This window comes from Nannobrachium achirus (assembly GCF_963921795.1).
Source record: "Nannobrachium achirus genome assembly, chromosome: 20".
Taxonomy (NCBI): domain Eukaryota; kingdom Metazoa; phylum Chordata; class Actinopteri; order Myctophiformes; family Myctophidae; genus Nannobrachium; species Nannobrachium achirus.
The window spans coordinates 18,873,516-18,881,184 of record NC_137827.1 but is presented as its reverse complement, the minus strand read 5'-3'; the positions used below and the strand labels follow the sequence as shown (position 1 = coordinate 18,881,184).

The 7,669-nt window shown below is 41.8% G+C and overlaps 1 long non-coding RNA gene across 1 annotated transcript; it reads left to right on the top strand.

Moving 5' to 3' along the window:
- Positions 1–3,301: 3,301 nt before the first annotated feature.
- LOC308305334 lies at positions 3,302–4,637 on the top strand. The gene is made up of 3 exons (XR_013963107.1): positions 3,302–3,353; positions 4,160–4,252; positions 4,537–4,637. It is a non-coding gene; the product is annotated as an uncharacterized lncRNA (long non-coding RNA).
- The last annotated feature ends 3,032 nt before the right edge of the window (positions 4,638–7,669 follow it).

The following is a 7,669-nucleotide window of genomic DNA, read 5'->3' as shown; positions in this document are numbered from 1 at the left end:
AACTGGGGTGGCATTGCATTAACTTTAATGGCAAGATGGCCGCCGTGTGAATATGGTCAATTGTGTACAGCGTGAGAATTAGCCTCTCGCATATATACTCTGCTCAATAACTCAACTTTACGGTCCATGAAGTCATGATTCAGTTGAAGACGGGCTTGAGGTGCATAGTGCCTTGTATTTTAAAAGTGTGTGTGTGTGTGTGTGTGTGGGGGGGGGGGGGTTGTATTATACCCAGCTTGTCTTCTTTGCTGGGCGAATCGAGGCTTGCGGTTCGCCCCAACTTTTAGAAGCCGCGTGGTATATAAAGTGCAACGGAGAGGAAGAGGGCCGCTGCTGGTGCCTGAAGAGAGGAATGTGAAAAATTCGAATGAGGTGGCTGCCTGTCTGTAGCGGTCGGGAACGGCGGGTTAAAAGTGAATATGTCTGCTCTAGGGCCAGCACTTTCTCTCTCTCTCTCTCTCTTTCTCTCTGCTCTCTATGCCGATCACTCAGCAAACTACTTCACCAAGTCTTCTTCCCATCCTCTGGAAGTAGCTCTTTGACGCCATTAAAAAAGAAAGGCTTATTATGAGGTATGGAGAAAAAAGCTGACAAACAGCCTCAAAAAACATGCACATCCAAAGCCATATAGGCTGGGTGCTGGACTAAAAGTAATCAATAATACAAAAGAAAAGAGTCCGCACACCAAATTTGCAGTTCCCAATATAGAGCTTTACTGTGGTAACGTTTCGAGCTGTATGCTCTTCCTCAGACCTTCACAGACAAGTCTTACAAACAGTTTTATAAGTGCAGAACACCCACACCTGTGACCCATCAGCCAATTAGTCCCATCAGTGTCATTGACCAATGACACATCCATAGTACATGTATGTTAGTGTATTTGTACATCATACACAAATCGTATATATAAAACAAAAAATACAAAAAATCCTGTTCACCCAAGATTCAACAATACATATATACAAAAGGACTCAGGCCGAAAGCCATCATACTGCTACCTAAAGAGGCGCCTCTTGTCTACAGTACAAGTAAATAAATCAAGGGACAAAAACCTTTACATAAAAATATCCAACAACAACCAGGAGAGACCACTTATTTTGGGAGACAACCACCCAAACAGGACCCCACATAGGAGAGAATACACAGGTAAGTAGTGGAGATACATACAGGGATATACCCAAGTTTAGATGCACCCCCTATCCATTGAAACAGGTATGACAACACTGAGACCCACCAGGCTGTTATCATAGAAAGGGTTTTATGTCATAGTCCTCATTCAGACCCTTTGGAGCTAAAGTTTGTAGAGTATATATCCAAAAAAGTTCACGTTTTAGAAGCATATTGTTGATGTCTCCCCCTCTACGTGGAATCTTTACCAGCTCAATACCCGTGTATCTGAGCATAGATACATTGTGCCCCACTTTACTGAAGTGTGTGGCCACAGGGCTAGTGATAACATTATTGCGTATAGTACTGCGGTGTTCAGCAATACGTGTTTTTAATGGTCTTGTTGTCTTCCCAATATATGAGAGACCACAAGGGCATTTTAGCATGTAAATCACATTAGCTGTAGAGCATGTGATAATACCTCTTATGTTATACTTTTTCCCCGTATGTGGGTGGTTAAACGAGTTAGATTTTCGTGTAAAATTACACTGTTGGCATCTGCCACAAGGGTAGTTGCCTGATGGAATCTCACTAAGGAAATGAGAGGGAGCTGGGGGGGGCAAATCTGCCCTTACCAGCATGTTACGCAAATTTGGTGGTCTCTTGTGTACCACTCGGGGGGGATTTGGTAAACACTTTTTAAGGGCTGGGTCTGTGTCAATGATATACCAATGTTCTTTAATGGCTCTCTCTATGTCTTTGGATACTGGTGAATATTCCAGTGCACAGAGTACTCTGTGTTCAGTTTGTTTGGGTCTCTTGTTTGTCAAACATTCAGACTGTGTGATACCAGAAAAACGTGTTACTGCGTTCTTGATCCAGGATTCCTTGTACCCTCGCTTCTGGAACCGATCCTCCATTTCCTTTGCTTGAGTATTGTAGTATTCATTCGAGCTGCAGATCCGTCTAATCCGGTTGAATTGAGAGATGGGAAGGTTCCTTTTGAGAGAGAGGGGATGGTATGAGTCACCATGCAGTAGGGAATTCCTGTCAGTAGGTTTTCTGTATAGGTTCGTTTTTAGGCCTTTATTTTCTTTAATAATTAGGATGTCTAGGAAGTTCATTTCCTTACCGCTTGCCTCCATTGTAAATTGTAAATGTCTATTATGGGAGTTCATAAATTTATGGAACTCATTTAGTGAGGCCTCTGAGCCTGACCAAATGAAAAAAATGTCATCCAGGTAGCGCTTCCAATTAGCAATGCATCCCATGAATGGATTTACCTCGTTGTTGAAGATGACATCTTGTTCGAAGAATCCCACATATAGGGAGGCAAAACTGGGGGACATCCTAGATCCCATGGCCACTCCAGAGGTCTGTAGGTAGAAAGTGTTGCCATACAAGAAGAAATTTGATTTGAGAATTTCCTTGGTTAGTCCTAGTAGACAATCTGTGCTAGGGTTGCAATCAGATCTCTGATCTAAGAACACTTTAGCAGCCTGTAGGCCTCCCTCAAAGGGGACATTAGTGTACAGAGACTCGATGTCCATAGTCACCAACAGGTCGGTTTCCTGAATTTGTGGGATTTCTTTTATCATTTTAATGAATTCCATCGAGTCTCGGGTGTATGAGGGTAACTTGGTGACTAATGGCTGCAGAAAATAGTCTACAAATGCTGACATATTTTCTGTTAGTGAACCAATAGCTGAGATAATCGGTCTGCCCGGAGGTATGTCCGTGAATTTTTTATGTATTTTTGGGAGAGTGTAGAAGACTGGAGTAATGGGAAAATCCACCCTCATGAAAGCATGTTCAGGTTTGGTGATAATCCCTTGCTCCAAAAGGCTATTAAGCCCATTGTGGATCCGTTGTTTGGTCTCAACAATGGGGTTATTCTCCAATTTTTTATAGAATTTTTCATTAGCCAGTTGTCTCAAGATCTCCCTGTCATAAGCATCTTTGTTTAAAACCACTATCGCCCCTCCCTTGTCTGCACTCTGGATGACTAGAGTCTTATCCTCTTTCAGAGAAGTTAATTCATCACGTTGCTCTTTTGACAGATTATCACAAAGTTTGTAGGTTTTCCTCTTATTAAAAATAATAGAGACGTCTCTTTCCACCAAACGGCAGTAGGTCTCCAAAGAGGAGACCTACTGCCGCATACGCATCAACCAGTGACGACGCCAGCATATCTGTGGATAACACCGCATCCCCCACACCCATAAGAGCACCTACCCCATTCAGAGGTAAATCCACGTTCATTCCACCTAAATACAGAAACTCCTCTTTGGAGACCTACTGCCGTTTGGTGGAAAGAGACGTCTCTATTATTTTTAATAAGAGGAAAACCTACAAACTTTGTGATAATCTGTCAAAAGAGCAACGTGATGAATTAACTTCTCTGAAAGAGGATAAGACTCTAGTCATCCAGAGTGCAGACAAGGGAGGGGCGATAGTGGTTTTAAACAAAGATGCTTATGACAGGGAGATCTTGAGACAACTGGCTAATGAAAAATTCTATAAAAAATTGGAGAATAACCCCATTGTTGAGACCAAACAACGGATCCACAATGGGCTTAATAGCCTTTTGGAGCAAGGGATTATCACCAAACCTGAACATGCTTTCATGAGGGTGGATTTTCCCATTACTCCAGTCTTCTACACTCTCCCAAAAATACATAAAAAATTCACGGACATACCTCCGGGCAGACCGATTATCTCAGCTATTGGTTCACTAACAGAAAATATGTCAGCATTTGTAGACTATTTTCTGCAGCCATTAGTCACCAAGTTACCCTCATACACCCGAGACTCGATGGAATTCATTAAAATGATAAAAGAAATCCCACAAATTCAGGAAACCGACCTGTTGGTGACTATGGACATCGAGTCTCTGTACACTAATGTCCCCTTTGAGGGAGGCCTACAGGCTGCTAAAGTGTTCTTAGATCAGAGATCTGATTGCAACCCTAGCACAGATTGTCTACTAGGACTAACCAAGGAAATTCTCAAATCAAATTTCTTCTTGTATGGCAACACTTTCTACCTACAGACCTCTGGAGTGGCCATGGGATCTAGGATGTCCCCCAGTTTTGCCTCCCTATATGTGGGATTCTTCGAACAAGATGTCATCTTCAACAACGAGGTAAATCCATTCATGGGATGCATTGCTAATTGGAAGCGCTACCTGGATGACATTTTTTTCATTTGGTCAGGCTCAGAGGCCTCACTAAATGAGTTCCATAAATTTATGAACTCCCATAATAGACATTTACAATTTACAATGGAGGCAAGCGGTAAGGAAATGAACTTCCTAGACATCCTAATTATTAAAGAAAATAAAGGCCTAAAAACGAACCTATACAGAAAACCTACTGACAGGAATTCCCTACTGCATGGTGACTCATACCATCCCCTCTCTCTCAAAAGGAACCTTCCCATCTCTCAATTCAACCGGATTAGACGGATCTGCAGCTCGAATGAATACTACAATACTCAAGCAAAGGAAATGGAGGATCGGTTCCAGAAGCGAGGGTACAAGGAATCCTGGATCAAGAACGCAATAACACGTTTTTCTGGTATCACACAGTCTGAATGTTTGACAAACAAGAGACCCAAACAAACTGAACACAGAGTACTCTGTGCACTGGAATATTCACCAGTATCCAAAGACATAGAGAGAGCCATTAAAGAACATTGGTATATCATTGACACAGACCCAGCCCTTAAAAAGTGTTTACCAAATCCCCCCCGAGTGGTACACAAGAGACCACCAAATTTGCGTAACATGCTGGTAAGGGCAGATTTGCCCCCCCCAGCTCCCTCTCATTTCCTTAGTGAGATTCCATCAGGCAACTACCCTTGTGGCAGATGCCAACAGTGTAATTTTACACGAAAATCTAACTCGTTTAACCACCCACATACGGGGAAAAAGTATAACATAAGAGGTATTATCACATGCTCTACAGCTAATGTGATTTACATGCTAAAATGCCCTTGTGGTCTCTCATATATTGGGAAGACAACAAGACCATTAAAAACACGTATTGCTGAACACCGCAGTACTATACGCAATAATGTTATCACTAGCCCTGTGGCCACACACTTCAGTAAAGTGGGGCACAATGTATCTATGCTCAGATACACGGGTATTGAGCTGGTAAAGATTCCACGTAGAGGGGGAGACATCAACAATATGCTTCTAAAACGTGAACTTTTTTGGATATATACTCTACAAACTTTAGCTCCAAAGGGTCTGAATGAGGACTATGACATAAAACCCTTTCTATGATAACAGCCTGGTGGGTCTCAGTGTTGTCATACCTGTTTCAATGGATAGGGGGTGCATCTAAACTTGGGTATATCCCTGTATGTATCTCCACTACTTACCTGTGTATTCTCTCCTATGTGGGGTCCTGTTTGGGTGGTTGTCTCCCAAAATAAGTGGTCTCTCCTGGTTGTTGTTGGATATTTTTATGTAAAGGTTTTTGTCCCTTGATTTATTTACTTGTACTGTAGACAAGAGGCGCCTCTTTAGGTAGCAGTATGATGGCTTTCGGCCTGAGTCCTTTTGTATATATGTATTGTTGAATCTTGGGTGAACAGGATTTTTTGTATTTTTTGTTTTATATATACGATTTGTGTATGATGTACAAATACACTAACATACATGTACTATGGATGTGTCATTGGTCAATGACACTGATGGGACTAATTGGCTGATGGGTCACAGGTGTGGGTGTTCTGCACTTATAAAACTGTTTGTAAGACTTGTCTGTGAAGGTCTGAGGAAGAGCATACAGCTCGAAACGTTACCACAGTAAAGCTCTATATTGGGAACTGCAAATTTGGTGTGCGGACTCTTTTCTTTTGTATTATTATGAGGTATACCAACTGTACACAACAACAAGGCTGAGTGAAGACAGAAACAAACACAGACAACAACAACAATCAGTCACTTGGGTGGCAGCAATTTAAAGACAGATTCATACTTTGTTGCATGCTGGTTTTGTGAGCCCTAAATGGCAGATATACAAGCTCAAAACGGGTCACATTCGTGTGGTCAACAGTGCTGGAAAAAGTACTAAAAAATGTGAAATGTAATATATATAATATATATACAAGTATCAATATATGTAGAATGACTCCGTTACAAGTAAAAGTCCGGAATTCCAAATGTACTTGAGTCAAAGTATGAAAGTATTTGCATCAAAATGTACTTAAAGTACCAAAAGTAAAAGTACAAAATGTTTGAAAATAGCAGATCTACAAGCTCACAACGCCTCGCAATGCGACGCGTTGTGAGCTTGTAGATCGGCTATTTTCAAATAGCCGAGGTATAAAATAGGGCTAAAGTGGATTAATGTATGTTTTATAATATAATCATTTTTATCTTCAAAGTAACTACTGGCAAATTTTCAAATAAATGTAGTGGCGTAAAAGTACAATATTTGGATCCCAGATGTAGTGGAGTAGAAGTATAAGTATGCACTGAAAACTGGAAAACCTCAAGTAAAGTACAAATACCTCAAAACTGTACTTAAGTAAATGTACTTAGTTACTTTACACCACTGCGTGTGGTCACGCTGAGCATTTCTTCACCCAATCAGTGTCTATTGTGGTGCGCTTCTTCTTCCAAAGATCTTCAACCCGCTAAACGTGTGGTTGAGAAAACAAAGTCAGTGTTGTGGGCGAAGAGGAACAGATTCTTGGGAGTTTTCTCTTTAGTTTCCCTCAGACAGTCAGTCACTTAGGGATGGGACGATAAGCGATATTATCGTTTATCGTGATAAAAAAACACTCAGGATAATCGTATCGTGGAGATTATATTTATCGTGATATCGTCCTCCGTCATGCACTGGGATCAATTCACCTTTTATTTGCTGAGCTGCACATTCAGTACCACTTAAACCCTCTGTAATTGGTAAAAGGTACTTATAATATACGTACTTGATAGTCTTTTTTTTCATTCTCTATCAAATGTCTTTGCCAAAAAATAGCCGATCTACAAGCTCACAACGCGTCACGTTGTGACACATTGTGAGCTTGTAGATCTGCTATTTTTTTGGCAAATGTACGTTCCGCCCCAGGATAATGGATTTTGATTATCGGGATAATATCGTAAATCGCGATTTATTTATTTTATTTTTTTTTGGGGGGGGGGGGGGGGGGGGGGGGGCTTTTTGCCTTTATTGGATAGGACAGTAGACTGACAGGAAATGGGGGAGAGACAGGGAGTGACATGCGGCAAAGGTCACTCGGATCGGGAATCGAACCGGTGGCGGCGACGCCGACAGGCATTGATGCCGAAATGGTAATGCCTATATGGTATGCGCCTGGTCCACTAGGCCACCAGGCGCCCCGTAAATCGCGATTTCTTTTGTCACAATAATCGTGATATGAAATGTTCATATTGTCCCATCCCTAGTCGTGGGCGATGAAGAACAGATTCTTGGGAGTTTTTCTCTTTAGTTTCCCTCAGTCAGTCAGTCAGTCAGTCAGTCAGTCACAGTCACACACACAACAACCCTCGCGCTCGCCTCTCCAGAATGCGCCTCGACAT